The following is a 12874-nucleotide window of genomic DNA, read 5'->3' as shown; positions in this document are numbered from 1 at the left end:
CAGTTTGGTGGGACTTCCTGAAGTCCCAGCTGTTGCCAGCACTGCCACCAGTGCAGCAACAGCTGGGACTACATGAGATGGGGCAGAGGTCTCGCCTAAAAGCAATTAACCTCCCACCCAACTTTTAGCTGGGCCCAGGGGGAGAGGGGCAGGGACTGCAGCACCCTATAAAGTCCAATTCAGGTTCTACCTGAATTGTTGAAACAACAGAAGTGAAAATAGTTCCATCATGAATACTTACTGGTTTTTTGACAACAGTGCAAGGATTATAACCAGGACTTGAAACAGCAATACTAGCTGAAGCATAGAGATAAGTCACTACATGACACACATTGACAAATATTAAATAATATTTTGTGCAGCCTAAATTTGCCAGCACATTCATGCAAAATTAACTTTGCTGAGGAATTTTATTTACCGGATTAATACTTCCTGAGCAACCACTAGCATTTTACCCATTCATTTTGAATCTTATGTACGATTTTCCTTATTTTTTGAAAAAAATGTTTTTCTAATCTATTTTTAGGTTAGTTATACTGTGCATATGTTGGCTAGCACTGTGTCCTGCCCTATAAATTGCTCCGACTACTAAGATTTTAAAAAGTTTTTTAAAACTTTAGAATATCCAATTAATTTTTTTCCAATTAAGCAGCAATTTAGCGGGGCCAATCCATCTACCCTGCACATCGTTGGATTGTGGGGGGTGAGACCCATGCAGACACAGGGAGAATGCGCAAACTCGAAACGGACAGTGACCCGGAGCCGAGATCGAACCTGGGTCCTCAGCGCCATGAGGCAGGACTGCTAACCACTGCGTCACCGTGCCGCCACTCCTACTGCTAAGATGATGTGAAATGAAAAGGATCTCAGAACGCAGGGTACTATTATGTAGATATAGAGTAACAAATTTGCAAGAAAATTTCAGAGAGGTGCAAGAATTGTAGAGTAATTATAAAGGGGGACTTTCATGATCAGAATTGAGACTGGGATACTAGTAGTGTGAAGGACAGAAAGGAGCATCTCAGGAAAAGTTTCACCACCATCATATTGTTTCCATTCCAATAAGAAAGGAGGCGTTGCTTACCTGGTTCTTGGGGGGAATGAAGTGAGTCAAATAGATCAAGTATCAGTGAGGGAACATTGAGGGCTGTTATATTCAAACATTTTTCCCCAGTACCAGTTTGTGCCAACCACCTATCTTCACAACCCACGTTTGCCTTTAATTCGAAAGGGAAGGCTGCTTGGTCCTCACAAATCTCATGCCAAATCAGGGTCACAGGAGAAGAGGGCAATGGGCATATCAGGTGCAGACTTCAGCCAGTTTCCTTTGTGCCATCTTCACCTTTGTGAGAATGGAAAATCCAACCTCCCACATGAAGGTCGTTGTGAAGGGCAATAGCAACAAAATGCTCATTTTACTCAGCACTGGATACTCCTGGGAGATGCTACTGCAGAATGCTGACAGCATCATGGGCTTTTGGTCTGATTTTAATGTACTGTCACAGATCAGATACAGCAGATTAGCCTTTTCATTTGGAGTCAGCAGCAAGTTAATTACAGAGGCTGGGGTCTTAACCTCAAAAATAAATTTCTCACCAATCATTTCTCTTTCAAAATCTGAGACGTCTCCTCTCATTTGCCAGTATTTCCCTGCAAATAGCATAAATGAGCTTTGCATCGGCACAATTGACAAAACCATACCTCAAGATCTCATCTTTATAGTGTTTGTTCCTGACTGAAGTATCTTCTTTGCTGGCTGTTAACCGGAGCCCTGGGATCTCTGTAAATAGCTAACACTAGCATTGCTCTATCCTATCTTGAACTCACCTGAGCAGCTCTCTCCAGCAGATTCAGATGGGAGATCCTGGTCAGTAGGTACTCTGCCTATCTGTGTCTCTGGCTGTCTCTTTCTTGTAAGAAAACGATTCATCGTCCACAGTCCTCTTGCCTTGCTTGCCAGCAGCTAGAAAATGGAAGTCACTCTCCTCCGTGATTTGGCACCAAAAGCATGTACATACTTGATGTCAAGTATACGTGCAAGGCATGTGACCTGCTCACTGCTGCCACTTCTGGCCGGACGACTGCACAAAGCATCATTTCCTTCTCATTTAAAAGACGGCAGCAGTCCCATTCTCAATAAAAATGTCAGTAGCGGCCTTTGGGTGTTTTTTCCACAATCGGGACCACCACGGGATGGGCGCGACCGATCCCTCCGAAACCCAAACACCAGTCATGACATGCACTTTGAAAAACCCTGATATAGGGGACAGTGTTTAATGTATCATATGGTTGAGGTTGGTTATGGAAAAGGAGAAACAACAATCTAGAGTAAGAATAATTAACTGGGAAAAAGCCAATTTCAATGGGGTAAGAATGGACCAGGACAGGATGAATTGGTATCAAAGACTGGCAGCAAAAATGCAAACTGAACAACGGGCTACCTTTGAAGAAGATGGCTCATGTGCAGGGTACTGGGATTGGGCGGGAATGGGCAATGCAGAGTCAATGGCTTAAATGGCCTCCTTCTGCACTCTAAGGATTCTATGAAATTTTATGGATGATCACAGTATACTCCCACGAAGGGGGAAGGTACGATAAACAAATTCTGAACTCCCTGGATGACATAAGAGATCGAGATTAAAGTGTAGAAAAAGTGTGCTTATGACAGACATCATTGAACAATACAACCAGGCAAACATAGAAGGTAAATGAATAAACATACAACAGCAGAAAAAAATAACAGCAGAAAACAATTCTCCTCATTTGTCTTAAATAGGCAACTTTTTATTTTTAATGGGGACTCCTAGTTCTAGATTCTCCCACAAGAGCTCTCCACATCCATCCTGTCAAGCTCCCTCAGGATCTTATATGAATATATAATGTAGTAAAAGGGTGATAAGAGGAGTGGGATCGATTTGGGACCAAAAAGGAGATTTACCCATGGAGGCAACGGGAATAGCTGAAGTATTAAATTAATAGTTTGCATCCTTCTTTACCAAAGAAGAAAATGCTCCCAGGACATGGTCATTCAACACTTACAGGGTTTATAATTAATGATGTGGTGGTACTGGATAGGGTGCCTGTACTTAAAGTTGATAAGGTGCCAGGACAGGATGGAATGCATCACAGACACAGAGAAGAGAGAGTAACATTGTGGAGGCACTGGCTGTAATTTCCCAGTGTTCCTTAGATTTGGATGTGCTAGAGGACTGGAGAATTACAATGTTACACCACTGTTCCGAAAAGGGTATATAGATAAGCCAAATAGATAAGCTGGCAATTACAGACCAATAATTTTAACTTTAGTGGGAGGCAAGGTTCTAGAAACAATAATTCAGGACAAAATCAACAGCCATTCAGGCAAATGCAGGTTAATTAAGGAAAGCAGCATGGATCAAGAGAAAAGTATTTAACTAACTTTCTAGAGGTTCTGAGGGTTGATGAAGGTAATACTCTGCAATTGGTGCACACAAACTTCCAAAAGGCATTTGATACAGTGCTGTACAGCCTTGTGAGCAAAGTTAGAGCTCATAGAATAAAAAGGACAGTAGCAAAATATATTCAAAATTGGGCGAGTGACAGGGAACAGTAGTTGTCACTGGATGTTTTTGGACTGGAAATAAGTCTGTGGTGGAGTTTTCTAGGGGTTGGCGGTGGAACCCTTTCTCTTCCTGATATATATTCATGAACTAGACCTTGATGTACAGGGCACAATAAAAATGTCAAAATGTGAAGTTAACATTAACCTTAGAAGCTTCGTGAACTGTGAGGAGGGTAATGTGGAACTTCAAAGGTGTGGAGGTGCCGGCGTTGGACTGGGGTGAGCACAGTAAGAAGTCTTACAACACCAGGTTAAAGTCCAACAGGTTTGTTTCGATATCACTAGCTTTCGGAGCGCTGCTCCTTCCTCAGGTGAATGAGCAGCGCTCTGAAAGAGAGTGATATCGAAACAAACCTGTTGGACTTTAACCTGGTGTTGTAAGACTTCTTACTGAACTTCAAAGGGCCATTGATAAGGTGGTGGAAAGGACAATCGAGTGGCAGGTGAAGTTCAATGTAGAGAAGTGTGGAATGACTCATTTTGATAGGGAGAACGTGAAGAGACAATATAAAAGGTACAATCTAAAGGGGGTGGAGGAGTAGCGGGACCTAGGTGCCTATGTGTGGGCATCATTGAAGGTTGCATGGGACATTCAGAGCGGTCAATAATGCTTACAGTATCCAAGGCTTTATTAAAAGGGGCAGAGTGAGATCAGCTAGTTCTGTTATTGATGGGGATGTTTTAATCATTCCCTGGGGCTCTCTCCCAGAGATGATTGGGAAGGCACCATTTCTCTTCTCCTGAAAAAGGATAAGGATCCCACAGAATGCGAGTCATATCACCAGATTTCATTGCTCAATGTAAACACAAAGCTTTTGGCCAAAATCCTGGCATCAAGGTTGGAACCTTGACTTCCGGAGGTAATTGGGAAGGACCAGACGGGATTTATAAAAGGACCAAAAGTTGTCATCCAATGGAAGGCAACAGCTTAATATGGTTCTCACCCCAGTGGCTAGGCCAGAACCGGAGATCACCATATCGATGGATGCAGAAAAAGCGTTGGATAGGGTCGAGTGGAGGTACCTCTTTGCGGTTTTGGAGAGGTTTGGGTTGGTAGAGCAAACCACTTTGCCTGGCAATGTTACTCCCGTTGGACACTGGAGCGACCAATACCTGTTCACTTGGTGGAGGAGGAGCGACCAATACCTATTCACTTGATGGAGGACACAGACAGCGAAGTCCTGTCTGTCGTTGATATGATTTTCAGTGAGAGCAAATCAACTGCGAACAGCCAACTTCTAACTGAAGAAATAATCCCCATTTTGGAGACGTTGGCTCCAGAGAAGTACGATGAATTATCCAATGCCCATGGCATAGTTCCTGCAGTGGATTCCCAAGTACTCGAGGCCAGTCCATCAAAAAACTTAAAGGAAGAACAAATGGATACATCTTTGCGCAGTTCTCTAACAAAAGACGAAGCATGTATCATTCTATCAGATGAAGATGAGCCACTAATTGAGGCTAAACCACAAAGTGAAGAGGTAATGTCTAATATTGAGGACATTGATCTAGCTAAGATACCGGAATGCGAAGGTTTGCAGATCATTCCTGAAGTCACACACTTGCCTGCAACTTCGAACGCATCCGACATTAGATGCATCACCAGTTGATGGGTGCACAGTACAGCGTTCGAGCACAAGCACCATGGATCAACCAAAACTCCTCAATCTAGCCGAAGATTGAGAAACAGCTAATCCCTTGGCCGAGACCAGGTGCAAGAATGATGCTCTGGGTGCACAGGCAGATGTGAGTGTGGACCGTACCAATTTCACAGATGATGGCACTAAAGTCAAGGAGAAGGAATAAGAGTCATTTCAAAAGGCTGAAAGAGTTGGTGACTCAAAGACCAGAAAGAAAACCGGTCTTTCGGAATAGGAAACAAAATCACATATTCTTGTGGACGGCACGGTAGCACAGTGGTTAGCACTGTTGTTTCACAGCGCCAGGATCCCAGGTTCGATCCCCGGCTTGGGTCACTGTCTGTGCGGAGTCTGCAATTCCTCCCCGTGTCTGCGTGGGTTTCCTCCGGGTGCTCTGGTTTCCTCCCACAAGTCCCGAAAGACGTGCTGTTAGGTAATTTGGACATTCGGAATTCCCCCGCGTACCCAAACAGGGTCGGAATGTGGCAACTAGGGGATTTTCACAGTAACTTCATTGCAGTGTTAATGTAAGCCTACTTGTGACAATAAAGATTATTAGTTATTATTATTAGGTCAATGCTCAGGAGACCAACCAGAAGATGGCATTAACCTGAAAGACTGAACGTGTACTGAACTGTGTACAGGGTTACGTGTATATAATTATGCATATTATGTTGAAATGTATAAAGTAATTTCATGCTTGTAAATAATTTTATTTTACAAAGGAAAGGGGATGTGATATATGCATTGTGAGTTTCTACATAATGTTATGCAGGACCCCTGACCACTAGGTGGCATTGTAAACTCACCATGTCATCTGGGAGTTGGCCATGCTGGGAGATGGACGTATTTGCAGTAGTTCCACAAGAATTGTTTAGTGTTATTTGTCATTAGTCCCCAGCCAATGGTAAGTAGGCAGGTTATAACAGTTCCATAAGAAGTTATTTTAAACTACATGTTCTGTACTTCCTCGTTCACTTCGGCCAGTCTACTCTACAGAACAGGACAAAATCTACATTGGAATATTAACACTTGTTTACTTTGTCAGTTAAAGAAATAACTCGTCCTTCAGCTCAGACTATTGTCCTTACAAACCCCAACTTTAGTTCAGCTGTTAAGAAATCTTGCCAAAGCTCCCCTTGACAGTTGAATACTTTAATCTCCCATTAATAAACAACTTGAAAGAGCCAGCATGTCTGGCCAATTTGAGAGCATTTCATTTCAGGAGTAGCAGTCTATGGCAAATACAAATGTGTACACAATGTACCTCAATTACTTTCTAAAAAAACTGCACACTGCAGGGTGCAGTGGGTGGCGGAAGGAAAGAGAAGAAGCTTAATGTTTCAAATATTATTAACAAATGCAGTTTAAAGGGAGACGGTAAACTACCAGCTGAACACAATATTTGGTAAAACAGATCTGTAAAAAATACATCAAAATATATTACATCTACCAACAGGAACTGCCTTTACTGGCCCCTCATTCGAGTAATCCATCAAATTAGATGGTATCCCAGCTGGTTTATTTTCCCCATATCCCACCTTACTGTGTTTTTCCTCAAACTTCTTTCAGTCCTTCAATTTTGATCCATCATATCGTAGAAGTGCAAACCCGTGTTGGTTTAGAAAACAGCTTCGCAGATGTCCAAAAGCAACGGCGGCACCACAAATCCATTAACTTGCGTATGTTATACTGCACAAAGACAATCTTCACACATTTGTAGGTGAACCCAGTTTTATCATGACAGCAATTGCACTACTTCAAGTGCAGCTCTAATCCAGCAGTGGTACAGAAGGTACAGGGTTGGCCTGAGCCAAGGTCACAGATTTATTTTTCTATTTACAACTGATGGGGGAAAAAGGGGGACAAATTGAAGGAAAGAAGCCAAAAATACCAATACAAATTCTGGGGAAATATTGTAACCCAGGTGTCATTGAAACAGTATTGGAATTGCCATAAACCAACGGGCCTAATGATAAACAAGTAGAACGTGATCCCAGAACACAGATAAAAGACCAATGCAATAAAAATCATGTTCAGTCATTCCAAATCTGTGGTCATAATTTAAAATCCACCTGCCTCCAAACTGAAGAATAGTCATTCAGTCTCCATCAACAAATTTGTCAGCACTAGTTTCAGAAGATAATGTTCACAAAATAGGGAGCAGGATCAAGGAGAAGGTGTATGATCTGTACAGTATTTCTTTTGGCCTTTAGATATGTCCCAATACATACCTTTACTACAAAAGCTCTGCAAATAGTCATTTGGTGTAAATGCATAGCTAACAATGAGTTTCAACATTACAAAACACACCTCCAGGTAGATCATTCTAATTTTACATAAAAACAATGAAACATTATACTGTTCCCAATGACACAGTACTGACGAAAGCTGCAGTTTTGGAAGCACCATCTCTCAGATGAGGTGTTAAAAACAAGACCCTTTCTGTTTGTTTTGACAGATGTTAACAGTTCCATGGCACTATTGTGAAGAGTGGCAAGGAGTTCTATCAGTGTCCTAGTTAGTGAAAATTCTCTCCTCAAACATCACTTAAGAAGTTAATTAGCTATTCGTTCCATTTCTGATTATGGGATCTTTGGTGTACAAAACCATCTTGAGCAATAAAGCAAATCAGGGATCAGCAAATCAGCAGCTCATTTTACACTTGGCCTGACTGAAATAAAGAAAATTGGGCAGAGTGTAAAACAGACTGCACCCGCCCCCCAGCTCCTTCCCTGTTTTGCCCTACCACCAAGATGAGTTTCTACCTCTCAAGTGTACAAAGTGGCAACCACATTTCCATATGTAATGGCAAATCTTCAGAACTATTCACTGTATGTAACAGGATGTTTGAAAGCAATGATTACTAAATCAGTCCTTTAAATTCCAAGCCCACCCAACTATATCGTTCACCAGAAAATAGGTCAAACTGGAAATAAAGCCCTCAAAGAGTAATTTGCGAAACCCAAGTTCTATACTTTGGATGTTCCAGTAATCCCACCTCGGGAATAAGTTTCAGTACAAGACTGTCTCGGACTTGAGAAAAAACAGATTTGCAGTTGTATGTGCAACTAAGTAGTGTTCTTTCCAAGGGCCAGTGCAGACTCGATGGGCCAAATGGCCTCCTTCTGCAGTGTAAATTCTATGACTCTATGCCCCTGCTAAAGGAGTTTGTTATTCTAGCACATGTGCAGCCTGCGAAACACGCAAAAATATTATAGTTATGCAGTAGCCTGACTGAACACTGTGCAGCGTGTGATAAATAAAGAGCAAATTCCATCTTCAAACAGAAAACATAATTCTTCTATCAAAAATAATTAATTGGCTTTCAGCTGGACACTTTGTTCTTGAAATAAAGCCTCTAGATGACTGATATCTAATAATACTATGATGCATCCATGTTGCTTGATAATGACACACAAAATGCATTAATTAATTAACAACAACTCCGATACACTTCCCATTATTTGCCAAAAACGTAGGCAATGTAATGACCCAGTTTGGTTAGTGGTCGAATCATGCTCTATCAGATTAACAAGGCATCTGGTGCACCTAAAAATATTGGGAGTGGAGAGAAGAGAAAGGGGAAAGTTGAGGGAACAGAAGAGAGTCATCAAAGACCATTTTGACTGCCTCAAATGAGGGGATTTTATTTTTTTTATAAAATACACACATATGGGATTACAGATCTATTACAAAGGAAGCTCTGCTCAAACCTTGCATGACCTCAAGCTCTCACTATTTTATCATCCAAATAACCAGCATATAAAAAGACTTAAATTGTTAACAAGAAAAATGCCAGACCTGAGTATTTGCAGCATTTTCTGTTTTTATTTCAGATTTCCAGCATTCATCCACCTGCCATACTTTGCACTTGTACTAACGATTTTACAAGTTTCCTTCTCACCTAATTCACCACTGAATAAGCTCTATTCTTTTTACCGTGATACATGCTCACCAGCTAGCTGAGTAATGCATACGGAAGTGTTTCATTTCGAACGCAAGACAAATCTGTCACAACCAACAAATCAGTACTTTTCTTTCTCTTTCAGATGCTGAGTTTAAAATCCACCTGCCTCCAAACTGAAGAAATACAATACTGAAGAAATACTGTTGAGGCTGGAAATCTGAATAAAAAGCAGAAAATCCCATTTCTACTATTCGAAATTTGCCCGCGTGGAGTTTGCGCATTCTCCCCGTGTTTGCATGGGTCTCACCCCCACAAGCCAAAGATGTACAGGGTAGGTGGATTTGTCACACTAAATCGTCCTTTACCTGAAATAAAAATGAATTAGGTATATTACATTTTTTTTTAAAAATCAATGCCCATTACAACATTAATGCACCTAACGAATCAACTAAATTTAGTCCATTTGGATAGATTTTTGGTCATGAGGTGAGAGGACCACATAAATTGATCAAGGAGAAATTGGTGAGTCAGCGGTCAGAAACTACGCTGTTGGACTATGTGTCAAATCTTAGGGAGAGATTAACTAAGTGAGTTGGCTAGGAAACATTTAAAATTGTCACAACAGGTGATGAAAAAAAGCAGATAAGAAATCAAAAATTATTTGAGTTACCATCTGGAGGAAAATCAACATGACCTAATAGAGTTATTACAGTCACGTAGAGCTGTATGTAGGAACAAATTGGAAGTACAAAAGTAATTATGCATAATGTAGATATAGGAAATGCTATTCCCATTAAACAACATCCATACCGGCTCAATCCATTAAAATTAGAACTGGTACAAACGGACATGGCGGATTTATATAAACGTCAAATAGAACCCCTTGACAGAATTAATGAAGAGCTGAAGGTTAGGGAGCAGCAGCATTGGAGCCTCATCAAGCTGAAGGTATTAGTGCTGGTTACAAAAAAGAGAAAGCTAGCTTGGAAAGGCAGGTTTGGGAGGAAACTGAGATCCGACATCAAATTGCACAGGAACTCCAGCATACCAGCATGAGCTAGAAGAGGAGCAACAACAACTTCATTTTTTAAAAAAATTTAGCGTGGCTAATTCTATTTTTTTCCAATTAAGGGACAATTTAGTGTGGCCAATTCACTTACACTGCATTCTTTTAGGGTTGTGGGGTGAGATCCACGCAGACACAGGGAGAAAGATACAATCTCCACACGGACAGTGACCTGGGGCCAGGATCGAACTCGGGTCCACAGCGCCGTGAGGCAGCAGTGCTAACCACTGTGCCAGAGTGCTGCCCTGCAACAACTTCAACAAGAGAGGGAATTAATCACAAGACACCAGGTTGCAATGAAAGAAAATGCAGGAACTGTGGAGTTCCAAGAGCAGTCAAATTCCTATCATGGTCATGACACAGGAGGTGATGATACTAGTATCTGGTCAGGAGGAACAGGTAGAGTAGTCACAAAGTGTATCTTCAGTGGTGGAATACTGGATCCGGAAGCTGATGAGTTTGCACTAAATGTGAGACCCTGTCTTCAAGCGACTTTAGAAAAATTGCTGGAAGCTAGAACAGAGACCACCTATATGCTAGATAAAGCCAGGATTACTCAGACAGAACCTACACACGAATCTGTACAAAAGAAAATGTGGTTGCGGATGCTTTATTACGACTATAATGTGTGAGAAGACTAAAATCAACTATATTCATGTTGATATTTACCTGTTTAAAAACATAAAATGACAGAGTATAAGTTATATGTAATCTTAAGAAATGTTTAGTTACAACGGTTTTAGAAAATGAAACCATTTGTTTACATTGCTGGAATAATATTTTTAAGGGGGGGGGGGGAAGAGAAGATGTGACAATTGGAGGATTTTAGGAATATTGGCTTCTAAATATTGGGACAAGTTGAGAATTAAAAGCGGTGTGTTTGGCTGCAGTAGCCATGGTTTTAAAAAAGGATTGTGTTTTGCTTCTAGAAAATAATAGTGAAATTGACTAGAAGAATGTGGCTTGACTGGGGAAGTCCCTGGGGAGTTAAGGTGCTTTAACAGCCTGCAGAGATAATTTGTTTTTCAGCTTGGGGAAATGAGGTCATTGGAGGCAGTGAGTTAGGAGAAGCTTTGAGGGAGAGAGGAGCTGAATTCTGATCTGCCTGACTCGGGAGTCCAGAATTCTTTCCCAGTAGGATAGTTAATAATACTTTAAAGCAGAGCAATCTTGTCTGAAGAGGCTGAAATAACATAGTTGAAGCAGCTATTTGAAGAAATTCAGCGAGTGTGAAAGGGTTCCAACCGGAGCCAAATCGGTTTCATAAAGCAATTATTACTCTTTGCCCTGCTGATTCCTACGCTGGATTGAGAGCTGCACGTTTACTTTCTTGTTGTTTAATGGGAAATTGTATTGTAGTGTTAAGGGGTAATTGTAAGTTGTTATTTTCCGGTGTGAAGCTAAAAAGTTTAATATTGAGAATTCCGGTTGCGGCCATGCCTGAATAGGTCGCACGTTTGGCAGCTCCCGCCGGGAACGGACTTTAGGGCTCTCTAGAGGGGCCCCAACGGCACTTGTTCGACGGCTTCCAGTGTGTGAAGGTGACAGCAAGGTCCCCCCAACAGTATATGGATTGGACCAGGAGTGGAGCGGTGAAAAAAAGAGATCTTGGAGCAGCGAAAAGGGAGAGGGAGAAAAAGCAAGATGGCGGCGGGAGGGAGACCAAGCAGCATGGGTGCAGTGGTCGCAGGAGCAGCAGGAGTTTCTTAAACGCTGCTTTGAGGAGCCGAAGACAGAAATGCTGACTGCTAAGGAGGAGGGGGAGGGGGGATTCCCACACTGGGGGGGTCGATGGGAAGGCAGGAGAGGCCGGGGTCAGCTGACTTACTTACGGGAGTGTTATGGGGGGAGCAAAAGAGCTAGATATGGATCAAGCGGGGGATGGGGGGGTATAGGGTTGCTGCTGCATTGCCCAATGGGGAACTGGAAATAGGAGAGGTGGTCGGGGTGGGGGTCCTGGAGGGTGCGGGAGGCGCGGGCACGTGACTGGCCTAGAAAAGGAGATGGCTAGTCGGCGGGGGCGGGGGGGGGGGGTGGGGGGGTGAGAAGCCCTCCAATCCGGCTGATAACTTGGAATGTGAGGGGCCTGAATGGGCCGGTTAAGAGGGCCCGAGTGTTCGCGCACGTAAAGGGACTGAAGGCAGACGTGGTCATGCTTCAGGAGACACATTTGAAGGTGGCAGACCAGGTCAGGTTGAGAAAGGGATGGGTAGGACAGGTATTCCATTCGGGGCTGGATGCGAAAAACAGAGGGGTTGCAATGCTGGTGGGGAAGCGGGTGTCGTTTGAGGCCAAGAATATTGTAGTGGATAATGGGGGTCGATATGTGATGGTGAGCGGTAGGTTGCAGGGGGTGTGGGTGGTACTGGTAAACGTATACGCCCCGAACTGGGATGATGCCAGATTTATGAAGCGCATGCTGGGTCGGATTCCGGACCTGGAGGCAGGAAGCTTGATAATGGGGGGGGATTTCAACACGGTGCTGGATCCAGCATTAGATCGCTACAGATCCAAGACGGGAAAGAGGCCGGCTGCGGCCAAGGTGCTTAGGGGGTTTATGGACCAGATGGGGGGAGTGGATCCGTGGAGGTTTGCTAGGCCCCTGGCCAGGGAATTCTCATTCTTTTCCCATGTACATAGAGCCTACTCCCGGATAG

The 12874-nt window shown here is 42.8% G+C and overlaps 1 protein-coding gene across 3 annotated transcripts in view; it reads right to left on the bottom strand.

Annotated features, from left to right (window-relative positions):
* LOC140425220 (protein PALS2-like) overlaps positions 1-12874 on the bottom strand; it is a 173179-nt gene that overhangs the window by 147063 nt on the left and 13242 nt on the right. Inside the window, exon 1 of one of the 3 annotated variants that reach the window (XM_072509270.1) lies at positions 1828-1846. The exons of the other annotated variants lie outside the window; for them this stretch is intronic. The gene's annotated coding sequence lies outside the window, so the exon portion shown is untranslated. Of the gene's footprint in view, positions 1-1827; positions 1847-12874 lie in introns of those variants that run through there. 3 annotated transcript variants of the gene reach the window in all.

Source organism: Scyliorhinus torazame, chromosome 6 (assembly GCF_047496885.1).
Source record: "Scyliorhinus torazame isolate Kashiwa2021f chromosome 6, sScyTor2.1, whole genome shotgun sequence".
Lineage (NCBI taxonomy): Eukaryota > Metazoa > Chordata > Chondrichthyes > Carcharhiniformes > Scyliorhinidae > Scyliorhinus > Scyliorhinus torazame.
Note: the sequence above shows the minus strand (reverse complement) of the source record. Positions and strands in the feature narration are given on the sequence as shown.